Source organism: Tyto alba, unplaced genomic scaffold, assembly GCF_018691265.1.
Source record: "Tyto alba isolate M040663 unplaced genomic scaffold, T.alba_DEE_v4.0 Super-Scaffold_38, whole genome shotgun sequence".
Lineage (NCBI taxonomy): Eukaryota > Metazoa > Chordata > Aves > Strigiformes > Tytonidae > Tyto > Tyto alba.
This window is the reverse complement of record NW_024881313.1, coordinates 6,541,299-6,554,418: the sequence shown is the minus strand read 5'-3', so window position 1 is coordinate 6,554,418 and position 13,120 is coordinate 6,541,299. Positions and strand designations below refer to the sequence as shown.

The following is a 13,120-nucleotide window of genomic DNA, read 5'->3' as shown; positions in this document are numbered from 1 at the left end:
TATGTTCATTGTGAATCCAGCAAGGTTTCCAGTAATTTGGAAATGCTGCTGTAGGTACTCTGTTGATCTCACCACTTCGGAAAACCGTTTCTACGTGGATACAAATTCACGAGGCATTGGTTTTTTTCTGATTCGATTGCAAGGAGCCATACTAACTGCAACGGGTGTAGAGGCAACCTCTCTTTCCAATCCAGGTGGAGCCAGCTTTGCCGCCCGTAGTTTGCTCATCTCCTTAACAGCTACCTTCAACTGTCCACACACGCTCCAGCTCCTGCAGAAGTCCACTGCCAAAGTTTTTCCTCCCACACGCAACTCCAGCCGCCCGCTTCCTGCTAAACTTTGAGCTAACACACACAAACTTTCCAGGTAATTCATACATCGCTGCTACAAATCAAACACATAAGTTGACCTGGTTTTCAAGAATTCACACAGCTTCTACCTAAACCCACCTCCAGACACATTTCTCTACCACAGAAACAAATCAAACTTCATTACTTTTGTTTGCAGATATTTCCTGCCTTTCCTCTGTTGCCCATCTGCCTGCAGCACAGTTTTCCCCTCTTCTTCCCAAAGCTTGATTTCAAGCCACTTTCTTGGCTAGATTCAATTCACCACTGAAATTCCTTTCTGCTGCCTCACCCTTAAACATGGGCAGCAAAGGCAGTGAAAGACAGAAGATGTACATGTGTCTTTCCAACTGTACAGTCAGCTCACTGCAGTGCTCTCCCTCAATCCCTCCTCATAATTTTGACTTGTTGATACCTTTCAACTTCTTTTTTCCTAAAGGATTTCAACTATTTTTGTGTGAGTGAGGTTCTTTAACATTAGACTTCCATTTTGGTATAACAGTGATATATGTTTATTAAGAAACTGTGGAGAATCTGTCAATACTGAACTGTTTATACATTGTAATTTTTCAAATTCTTGTCTGCAGAGACACGCTGGCACATACATATAACTAAATACATCTTCACTATAACATCACACAATTTAGAGAAATTATGTCCATTTCTTTACCCATACTGATTTTTAACCACTCAAAAAGCATACTGTTTGATTTGTTTTAAAGCATGAACATCAAAAACAACAGCTCTTTCTTTTTTCTTCTGGCAGAAATCAAGTCTAGCTAAGGCTTTTAAGAGAGTATCATAACATCAAGTTCAATTTATTATCTGTCCACCTCCTTACCCACAATAATTTTGAAATCCTTTTGTATTTACTGGAAGACTATCCTCCAAAAGAAACACATCAAAATGTAATGCAATGACTACACCACCCATCAATCTTACAGATGCTTCTGGGGATTTTAGGATGGAAGAAAATCAACTATAATTTAATCTTCCCCATGCCATGCCACATAAGTCATAGAGCATTCCAGGAACTTCTAGCATAAGTTATATCAGAAATAGATTCCTAGATCTTAAACATATGTTAGAAGCACTAAATTTAGGGAACTAATTTCCCACTGTATGGAATCTGAGCTTCAACGTTCACTCCCTTAACAAGGCCAAGTTTGCTTAAACATATACTTAAAATTTAAAAGCTAAAATATATATGTGTATATATATCTTGGAGAATATCTGTCTGTAATGACTCTGGAGAGCATCCTGCAGTTCATCTTTTACACTTCATAATTTTAGGGGCCTTAACAGTATAGTTATAAATTCAAATACTTTTCAGTCTAAATGTTAGTGTGCATTCGTTACTGAAGTTATAAAGTTCATTAAATTATGGAATTAGTTGACAACAGTGAGGTCTCCTATACATGGAGAATTCTGTGCGATTTTCTCTTCTTCCCCATTTACTTTATTTCCTCCCCCCCCCCCCCCCCCCATGTCATAGGCAAATAGTTTATTCAAGATCAGACCAACCCTGGCAACTGACAGAAATGTGTAAAAAAAAAAAAAAAAAAACTAAAAGAGTTACCTAGGTTCTCCAAGATGTATGGTCTATATATCCACCCATCCAGCCTAATTCATGAGTAACTGTCTCAGAGGCCTGCGATACACTGGGATGTCTCTGCTGCCCTAGCAATATCTGTGGGATGAGCTCAGGATTAGTCCACCCTAACACTGAACAGGTCCCAACAGATAAAGCAATCTACATCCTCTTCTGGGCAGTGGGATGGGAGGCCTGCATACACTTGAGGAATGTGGCTTTGGGGAGAGAAGTTTTGTCTTGTGTAGCTGGGGCACACAGACAACACCAGGATGTTCACTCAGATGGGGAACTTGAGTTTCTTAGAATTAAAAAAGAGCTCCAGAAACAGAGATTCAGAAACCAAGATTTCTGAATTCTAAGAAACAGATAATTGAAGAACATGGTGACCAGAAACAATTAATTCAGTTCCTAAGCAGCTGATATTATTTGCTTTGTTTTTACAAAAATCAGTATTCTTTAAACACAATGCAGGCTTGATAAAGAATTTTCGTCTATATCCGGCACGTTTAACTAATGAAAACAATTTTAAATGCTGGTTTTGTTCATTCTTTGGATTCCAATTTCCATCCAAATGTAACCCGATGAAAATCAGAAGTTAAAAATTAATCAAGCAAATAAGAAAAGCACCATTCATCATTTTTTAACAGAAAATGGAAAAAATATATTAACCAATGAAAATGGTAAACTGCATACTTGTTTAAATAGAAAGATATTCACTATGTTAGCAAAAGGTGGCTGTGGTGGCACAGACTACACTACGGCTTCCAGAAAGGTAACTAAAGTACAGATGTAAAACTTGATAAGTCAACTTAAATCAGATTTCCTGTTTGTTCACTTAAATCATGATTGAAAACAGTGACCTAACACAGAGATGTAAATTAATGTACCCCGTTGGGTGAAACTAAGCAACTGCTTCTGCACATCAATAGCTCTAACATTTTAGACCAGTCCAACTCTCTTTCCTGTACCAGCTTGGATACACCTCCTTCCATACCTCCTGCAAGTCCCCGAACACCAGCCATCTGTGCCCAGCCTAACAGTCCATATCAACTATTTTTTTTTTTTAATGTTATTTCTTTTTTAAATTCCCATCACCTCCATCCAAGATCTAGCCTAATTTGTTCCTAAATCCTGTAACCCCTGGCTGCTTCCCTGTTACACTGAGGCTGGAGCCTGGAGCTCCTGCACTGCACATACCATCAGGACAGTCCCCTTCACTCCAACCAGACTCCACAGCCCGGCAGAAGATTTTCCCAGGAGAATCACTTCTCTGCTGCCATCCCTACCACGTTATAGTTTACTGTTAACAAACTGGCTTAGCAGAGCAATCATTTCTTAGTCTCCATAGCCTCAGCTGGGGTGAGGCTCTTCCCCTTCTTGTGATATTGCCTCATGCCCTCCAGCACAAGGGCTACTACTTCACACCAGAGCCAGAAACTGAGGACTCGCAGCAAAGAAAATTTGCAAATTCACTCCTTTTTCTGCAACTCTTGCTTGCAAAGTTAGAAGAATTTGTAGAACCCAACAGGCTACCCTTGGGATAAGCTTATTATTGTAACACTTCTTTTACCAAGGCCTGGTACAACAGTTCTACAAACTGCCCCAAATCACACACAAAGAGAGCTTTTTCCTTACCTGATAAATCATAACAAGGGAAAACATTCCTTATCTCACACTTGCATAACAGCCAAAGCATGGCCAGGCAAGAATGAAAACTCAGAAAAATAAAGCTGTGATTCTTCAGATAAGTGTTGGTAGGTAAAAGAGTAGGTCCCAAACCACCAGAGTTGGGAGAGTGGACATTGTTTCAGACACCATTCCCCAAATACAAAAACAAACACCACCAAAAAAAAAAAAAAAAATAATCACACCACAGAATAGCCCCACCACCACCCACACACAAACCCACAAAAAACCCCCTCAAACACCACCAAAAAAAAAAAGTTTTGCCTCCTCAGATCTTCCAAGATGAACCCCCCTCTCTTATTTTCAGCTGATGCAGCTACTAGGTCAGCCCACAGCTCCCCCAATCCGTGTAACCATCTGATCCCGGGCAGCGCAGGACTAGGAAGGGAACATGTTTATTATACCCCTCATGTTAACTTGAGCATTTATCTAGGTCTTTCTCTGCAAGCCTAACAGTAGTATAAACTACTTTCCAGCCATGTTTTAAGGGTCTCCATAGACCCCTTGCTCCATCAAATGTATATAGTTGGTAAATCCATGGCAACATTTGGGATAAGGTTGTAAATCTGTAAAAAATATGGTACCTACTGAAGTAAATTGGATTTTGTGCCAGACATAATGGGAGCAGAATCAGATCTTTCCTGGTTTCTAAGCCCATTATGCATCTCTAGTACGTGTTTTCATTTACTCTAAACGTGTTGCAAATTAATTACCTTTGGATGAGACATTCATTTTAAGTCACAAAGTCATGTTATCCATTTCTATCCAGCATCAGGTTTTTTTTTTTTAGCTGTGGCAGAAATAAATAAAAACTATTTAAGACTGCAAGAAACAGTCTCAACCAATGTTTGGCTACAATCTAGCCTAGTGGGTTATTGGTGGGGTTGTTTTAGACAGTAAAAAAAAAAAAAAAAATCTACTTTGTAAAGTAAAATACACAACCAGTAGATGACTGCGTTAAAAATTTCTCTTTTGCCATTCTCCCCCTTCCTAACTGCAATGATCACTATCACCAAGGCAGATTTACAGATGACTCACTTGGTCTTCAGAATACCCTGTGCTTTGTCAGGGAAGGAGGTATCGTTTTATTCAAACCCCCTACCAGATCCAAAGCCAAAATTCAAACCATGCTTTTGCAATATACTGTGAAGAATTATCCTGGCCTACAGCTATACTAAATGCTCTTACTTATTTAATAATAAAAACTTGCAGCAAGGGGAAACCAACATTAAGCCAAGTATCCTTGAAGACATTCCAGTAGGATTCAATACATTAATAAAAAATAAGCTTTTGACACTAGTGAAAGAAATCCTAGTGTATTCATTTTCCAATCCTAATGCTGAAAGTTTAAGCCTTCATTGGAAACAAGAGGCTCATTAAGGAAAACTTAAAGTCTTGGTTGATAGGGCTAACGTGATCCACAGTTTTACATCACCCGTGCAAACACCTCTTAGGTCACCATCTTGTACATCAGCTAAAGTGGTGCTGCCAGTGTAAGTTAATCTGAAGCCTGAGCTCCTCCCACCTGCTGAGTTTTTCGAGTTTATTTAGAACAGATTTAAGCCCATGCTGCGAGTCTAAAACCTTCTGCCATATTCACTACCTGAAAAGCCAGGACTACACTCAGAAGGTTAGAGAGTTATTCACTGCTGAATTCAGTCAGTTAAGAGCTAGCAAAATATAATTTAAAAGCAGCAGTGTGTATTTTTGACTTCACTCTGGACACCCTGAAGCATCACCCATTTTCCCAGGCACGAACGGTACTGCCACCATCCACCCAAGCTTCATGTTCACATGAACCCCAGACTGATGTGAGAGGCAGGGGGGGCGGGAAGGATTTCCAAATACGACAAGGAACTCCCTCACAGCAGCTTCAACACCACACTTGCAGCCACCTTCTCCGAGTGTGACCAGGAGCTCATCACACCACCTCCCTCCACCATCCGGGTCCCTGGGCTGACAACCAGCTGTATGTATTCAGAGCAGAGCCGGCTCTCCGTTACCCTGCAAGCATTACTGCAGTATCATGTAAGAAACACCCATGTCACTAGATGAACGAAAAGCATGACCCTTTCTGAGGCAATCAGCCCATGGCAAGGTCATGTAGCTTTATTTCCCCTCTCCCCTCCCCACCAAATTCAGTCCTGGACACTCAGAAAGTATGCCATGCAGGTGGGAGCCTTCTGTCCAACTAGCTGAACTGGTCCTCTCCTCTTCATTGAAAACCTAAGCAGTAACCTCTGTCTGCATTTCCAATTTGGGGACTACTGCATTTCAACACCTGAAACTCAAAAAACAGCTGGTTATTACACAATGGTCAGTACCTTAAGTGAGATGTTACTAAAATCATCTCACTTAGTACTACTCACTCCACTTCTTGGCTCTCGACTTCAGTACTTTTCATCACCATCTTCTACCTGGCAAGCCACGGGGATCTCCTCAGACTACTAGAAGTCAGTAACAGAACCACGCCTATCAGAAGTGTTTCCAACATGAAAATCTGGCCAGGAATGAGGGGGTAAAAATCACAGAAGCAGAGAAGGAACATTTTCTGGCAGGCTGGTTATAAGGCATCCACAAGCAGGAACAGGTCTGACATATTTCTGAACATGGCATGAACTTTTTGTTTTTGCAAAATCTGATTGGCCACAATGCCAAAAAAAGCAATCTGCCACCTTTTATTCTGAGTAGACAGCCAAAACCAGAAATCAACATAAGGAACAGATTGGGAAACTACGTAAGCAGGAATTTTGCTGGTCATTCACAAGCAACAAACATAGGTATTTGGTGTTGCAACACCGCACGGTCACAAAAACAGAAGTGCTTATGTACAGAAACATTTCCACTTCAAAAATTGTGGCTGTGACACACCAGCCACACGGGTACTCCAGACTCTTAGAAGATGCTCATGAAATCTGTGGCTTTGAAAGATATAGGTACTCATCAGCTCTGATTTACAAAGACACTGCTCTCGGATTCCTTGGCAGCTGCAAGAAAAACAGGTTGTGAAAACACAGAAAGGTCATTTTCCCATCATGTTTAATGAACAAACAAACCAGAGATAGAGCCAGCTACACCAGAATGAGGACTTGACCTGTTTTTGTTTCTGACCTGAAGGAGCTCAGCATACTCTAGTAACAGAATGTAATTTGGCACCTTAAGGACTTAACTTTCCCATTTAGTTTAATATTCACAATATGAGACTAGTACTTAGAGCTTGTGAGCCTAAGATGTTCAAGGAACATAGATTAAATCATCTTCCCATGACAAGAATCTGGGAGCAGGGGACTAACACAAATTCCTGTCTCTTGTCCCAAGGAACTACAAATATTACTACAAGTATTGAAACCTGCAGTGGGGAAGAAGCCATTTTTATTTTAAAAAGTGTCTATTACTAGTTAGCAAGCGATGATATTTGCATTACGACAACCTCAGAACCATAAAAAGAGCTATTAAGAATAACTGGAAACTTCAACACCTCAGGAGAAAATACCAACTGTCAACTTGCCAGGTATTTGTACATGATATGGTGCCAACTGCATTTCTGCTTCCCTCACTGGGGGCCAGCCCATCTCCAGAGGCAGAATGGTTTCTGATTACTCCGGACATGGGTCCCTGCCAACACAGCATGGTAGGAGCAGGAGACTTCGAGGCAGTAGGAGGACCAACCATTTTCTCCACAGGGCAGAACTATCCCCCAAGGTCAGGCACTGCACCACGGAGCAAATTTCTTATTGTCAAAAATACACCATTAATGAGTTTAAGAAACTAAGCGGCAGGAAAGGTATATTCAAGGCACTAAGGTTAAAATCTTCAAAGGAAGTCTAATTAGCTGGTAGTGTTTTTTTCAGACAATACTGTTGTCCTATATTGCCCTCCTCAAGATCATGTGCGCTGCACATGTAAGGTTTTCATTTCACTGATATAAAACCATTTTGTAAAAACACTGCAAATCCTTCTTCATCCCCTAAAACCACATCCTCTTTTGGCTGCAGGACAGCTCCTCAGAAAATCATCTACTGCTTAACAAGCTAGCCAAATTAGGGCAAATCCACTTACAACTACACACAGTATAGGTGTACATATATTACTACCCCTGGGTAGTTTAGGTGTAACCATTGCACAAACTAATCCTACCAAACCCAGACATCCAAAGGAGCCCAACTCCACCAAGTAAGAGTCAAAGTACCTGAAAACATAGGACAGTTTTTCCTCTTCCTTGTCTCTCATCTATGCTCAGGGCATCAAATGAAGGCCCTCAATGAAGAAATTTTTCATTTTAAATTACTTTTCTTTCCTGCCAAAAGCACAATACAGTTATTTATTCTTTTACATCTATGTGACATAGAAGATATCTTCTTTACTATTATTATTTTAAAAAATTTCCGGAGAATGAAGAAGGAATCTCTCGACCACAACATCTTCTAAGGAAAAAGTTTTCCATTGGCATGTTCCTCACCTGCAACAAAAAGCTTCAAGAGGTGGCAAAAAGAACAAAGGAAAGCAACCTATCAGCCGAGTTGTACAAGACTTATCAGAAAATGGTGGTTTGATTTCTTGGTTTTGTTTATTGTAGGAAACTACCTTTTCCTTCCCTTCCTCCCCCTCCCCCCTGCCCCCCCCCCCCCTTTTTTATCTTCCTAGAAGCCTTTATGCATATCACAACCTGAAAATTAACTGTGAGGCTAAAGAAAAGGTTAGAAAGAGTGCATTTTGGGGGTAGAGCTTCAAGAAGCTACAACGGGTACATGAAAAGACCAGTAGAGAAAGCAGTTCTACTGTGAGCAGAGGACTAATCTGTCTCTTACAGGACCTTATAGATGCAGAAGAGCAGCTGCCCTGAACTCCTCTTGTGGAGGAAAGTTATCTACTTCTCACCTTCCTATATGTTTGAGTACATCTACCATGTAACAGAGAAAATTAATTCTATTGCCCTGTTTCAGGACATTTGAGGGCAGGATGAGCTCTCCACAGGTTAACCCTCCTTCCCTTGTACTCTTGGAATGCCAAATTTCAGACCCAAAGGCTACAAAAGAAATGCAGTCAGATGTAGAATTCAACATGTAAAGTTTCAATTACAAAAGGAAGGGTGCAACCCACTTAACCTCACTAGATGGGCCAGGTGTATTTAATTGCATGACAGTTGAACCCTAAGACAAGGATTTCTTGTTTGCTTGGAGCTTTAAAATCTTAAGTGTTGCATGAGAACAAACTTCTATTCTTGAAAGACAAGCATGTGCATATTCTCCCTAAAGTTCAGAAGACAGAAGCAACAACTTCATCAAAACAGCTTTGAGCAGTACAACACCACATCTGAAGCAGTTTGACTGGAATACTAAAACATTTTTTGTGGCAACATATTTTCTGGAAAACATAAGCATGGGGCATATTCACTTTTGCAGAATCTTATTCTCCTCCTCATACAAATCCCAATTCTTCACGCTGGTGCTCAACTCATGAGATTCATTACAAGTGACAGTGGGCAGAATAATTCAACTATTTGTAATCGTGTCAGGACTGCAATACACACAAGCACTTAAGTGCAGAGTTAAGGAGAAAGATTTAAGGGTAAACAAAGCGTGGTGGTTCTCCAGACTCAAAAGCAGCTGGACAGGACATCAGATAAAAATAGGCACAGAAAGGCTACCAGTCCTTAGTATGGTGATACATTCATCAAAAAAAAAAAAAAAAAATCCTTTGGTTTTATCATATCGCCATGAACGTAAGAATAAAATCATTCCCATTTGACAGTAAAAAGGATTTTAAACTCCTAATATTCTTAACTGAGACATTTCTTAAGTCCTACTTTTTCCTCAAAGTGTAAAACCTTTCAGTGATTCCCACATGTTCCAATTTCCTTGTCTTTTAGAAGGCCAGAAAAAAGTATACAGATCTTCAATTTTTGCAGAGAGAGAGGAAAATTGAGAAATCAAAACACCATATGCAATTCCATTGCATCCCTTTTAAAGAGCGACACAAAATGAGTGTTTTAAACAGGCAAACAGAGCTTGGACTTTGCAGATAACTTACACAGTTGCAATATCAAGAGTTGTTGCTAGTGACAGGTAAATATTAAAAAGAATGGTTAACCTGCACTAGATGTGGTGCTCAGACACTGTCAGCCATGCGCAGAAGACGTGTACACACATGTGTGTTTAGATATAAACTGACAGGTACCAAGGACAGCCTGTGCCTTCCTGTATGGACTCTACTGCCACGAAGAAGTGTAAAGTAACCACCAGATTCTTAGTGAGAAAGAAACTGCATCTCATTAGACTAAATTAGAGGAGGGTCTATGCAATAAGACTTTGGTATTACATACTGCTGTGAACAATTGTGGAGATGGACCACAGAAAAAGTTGTGTGGAAATTGTTCTCCTGAATGTGACCAAGTCCAAGGAGCTAAATGCAAACTAGTGTTTGATAACATCACCATGTCTTAAGTTTGAGACACCCAACTACTCCTGAAGCAACTGCACAACAGTGCTTATGCTCTTATCAAATATATCTTGAAATTTTGCATGAAGAGAGAGTGGATAAAGCATCACACAGACCATGTTAACTCAGCTAAAGCTATCTAATTACTCATTCCCAAGCTCCTGAATACTCAGTTTTAGGAATACTTGGCTACAGCTGTATGTATGAGTGTTCAGATCTGTCACTTTAAGCTCTGGCAAGGTAACAAAATCCTAGATCTCTTTACTATGCAGATATTTCTCCTTCCACCCGTGTAGGAAAAAAAAGCAGCATCAGGAATGTGACAGCACTTGTTTCAATAATTAAGATGAAACCTCAGTTTCTTTGGGAACAAGTTCTACACAAGGTCACGGCAACACTGTCACTAGAAAATACATATGAAGGATCAGCTCCATGTGGAAACTCTTCTGCAAAACCCCAGAGATCACCCAACTTACCTCTCCTGACCCAAGGGAGAGTCACTTGTGAGTCAATCCCCACAAGGTGAAGAAAGGGTCCAAACATTCAAAGATATTCAAACAAAGGCTTTGTAACCCTCAGGTACATCATAGTGGGGTCCCAAAGCTCAGTATATGGTTTGTAAGCGTAGATTCACAAAAGGACTTCAATGACATTAAATGCCAAAAGGCCCCTGATGACGGTGTAGCTGAAATTGCTGAGGAACACAGCTTTGCTCAGTCAAACAAGCAGGACATGGGGAAGAACTACCCATGTCCAGCCCTGAGCAGAAGGCAAAATTTGAACAAATTAAAGCAAGACAGCAGCAGGATACACTTCTCACACCCTGATGCCAACAGTGTTTTCAGAAAGGGTTTTCAGCTGTCTGAAAGAGATATCCTAAACGCCAGCTAACCAGTACTCCCATGCGGAGAAGGACATCCACTCAAAACAAGATAAAGGGACTTGAGTTGCCCAAACACTTTTGCAAAAATAAGAAACTTGGTAATGAATAGCTCATAGGTAAATGGATAAAGTCTGCCTGTGATTTTGTCATTAATGCTTCTTCTGAGACTTCCTTTCTCTGAAGCATCTTCTACTCACACAAAATTTTATTTTTTAAATCTCTTATGAGCTCTCCTAAATTCCCCTCTGCAGTTACCTTTAGCCTTTCAAATTGTTTCAATTTCTTCAAAATATAGCCAGCCCTTTTCTTTTGTTCCTTCTACTTCTACATGTCCCAGTAACCTATTTAATCAGTGTCTTAAAAATTGTTCTACTACATTAAAAGCAAATGAGGAGTAAAACTCAGAAATTACAGAAACTAGCTTCATACACAAAGAAGATTTAAAATCTTTGTCCAACAAAATAAAAAAAAAAAAAGGGAACTTCTTTTCTGGAAAACTACATCCATTAAAAGATAAACTTATGCCTTTCCTTGCTTTCCTCCCACCCAGAGAGGGGCAGCTACTCCAAGTAATCTCAGGGGCTGCGCCTGAATCCCACAGAACCACCTGCTTTTTTCCAGATAAGGTCTCATGTAAGCAACAAAAGGTGAAATAGTTTCGATTGTTCATGCATTCGGTTCAGAAGGCCTTAGCATCAGGTTCAGGGGCTGTCTTGGTATCACCCCTCACCTTCACAAAAGCCAGAGTTTATTCTCTGAATCTGTAAGTTTATCCCTTCTTTCTGCATGTTAGCTTGTCATACATCTAGGCTGTCTGGAATGAGAACTTATTCAGACGACTGGGCAAACAGCAGCAGCAGGAGCGAGTTCAGTGTGGTCCTTCCAGCTGCAAAGTTTCTACACTTTTACACAATGACATTTCTTTCTTGATGCCTTTTTCCAGATGTTGCCACTATCCTATTTCCAGAAACCTGGAAACTGCCAGATATCCTAGCAGGCGAAAAAAGGTGTACCTGGGGGGGATAAAGGTGCACTAGCAACAGAGGGACAGGCAGGAATTAATACCAAAATCCCCAAATGCAACACTGTTTAGGTGCATGTTTAAAGCAAAAACAAGAAAGAACCAGAACAACAGGAAAAAGTGAGGAAGAAATTAAAATAAACCAAGTGAGGAACAGAACCATAGGCTTACAGTATGAATGTCAAGAACAGCAAAGTAGTCGGCAAATCTGGAGTAAAAAGAAAGAAAAAGCTATCCTTTTCATTACTGCTCAAGTAGAGAGAGTTATATACTGTTAACAAATCACCTCTAGTTTCTCATAAAAAAAGATTAAATAAACTGAGGCAATCCATTACCACAGATGACATTTTATACAAATACAATGAAGCAGAAACCTGTATATTTTAGTTTAGTCTACCATTCTAATCAAAGTGCAGAGGGAGTGGGGCAGTGAGAATTTTTTTGTCATAGAGGCACTGCTATTAGTAGTAAAATAACCGGGTATGAACGTATTTCCGTTGTAGTTTTCATTGGAGCACTTTTTCCTGATAAAGCCACTATTATACTCAATATTGTTTATAATACATTCATAACACCCAAGTTGTTCATTCCCACAAACAGTGATACGAGTGTGGAATTTTTCCTGCTCCTTGTAGTGACATTTTCTTGGCTTCTTCCTCTGGGAAAAATATTTAGGCAACAACTACCCTTTAGTGCAATATATATATAGACCCACTTGAGTTATTTGATAAAGTTCAGTGTGCTGTGCTGCATTTTCACTTTTCTGGTTCATGGAGAGTCTTAGACTTAGTGGCTCAAGGTGTTACTGTTAAGTAAAGAAGAGGGCAAAGTCAGTGATGCCAGGAGTTTGTAAAGCTCTGTCATCTGCTTGTTAGAGTTCATTTTGAAAATTAATCTTCCATTGAGTAGCTAACAACAATCACCACCAGAAACAGGGAAGAAAGATGAAAAATCACTTTGTCTGTGTAATAAGATTGTCTCTTCTTGAATATCAGAACACCATCTCTTTCCAGAAAGACTCTGAAGCTTTCTGGTACACCAAATTATCTTCTGCTCCCTAGCAAAAGGCCTCATTTATGATTACTAATCAGCACTGGATTTGACCAAGATTCTATTAAACTTTTTCACATATTTCTTAGAGAGAAATGTAA

The 13,120-nt window shown here is 40.0% G+C and overlaps 1 protein-coding gene across 2 annotated transcripts in view; it reads right to left on the bottom strand.

Annotated features, from left to right (window-relative positions):
- Positions 1 to 13,120, bottom strand: part of IGF2BP3 (insulin like growth factor 2 mRNA binding protein 3) — a 117,813-nt gene that overhangs the window by 15,131 nt on the left and 89,562 nt on the right. The window lies entirely within an intron of this gene.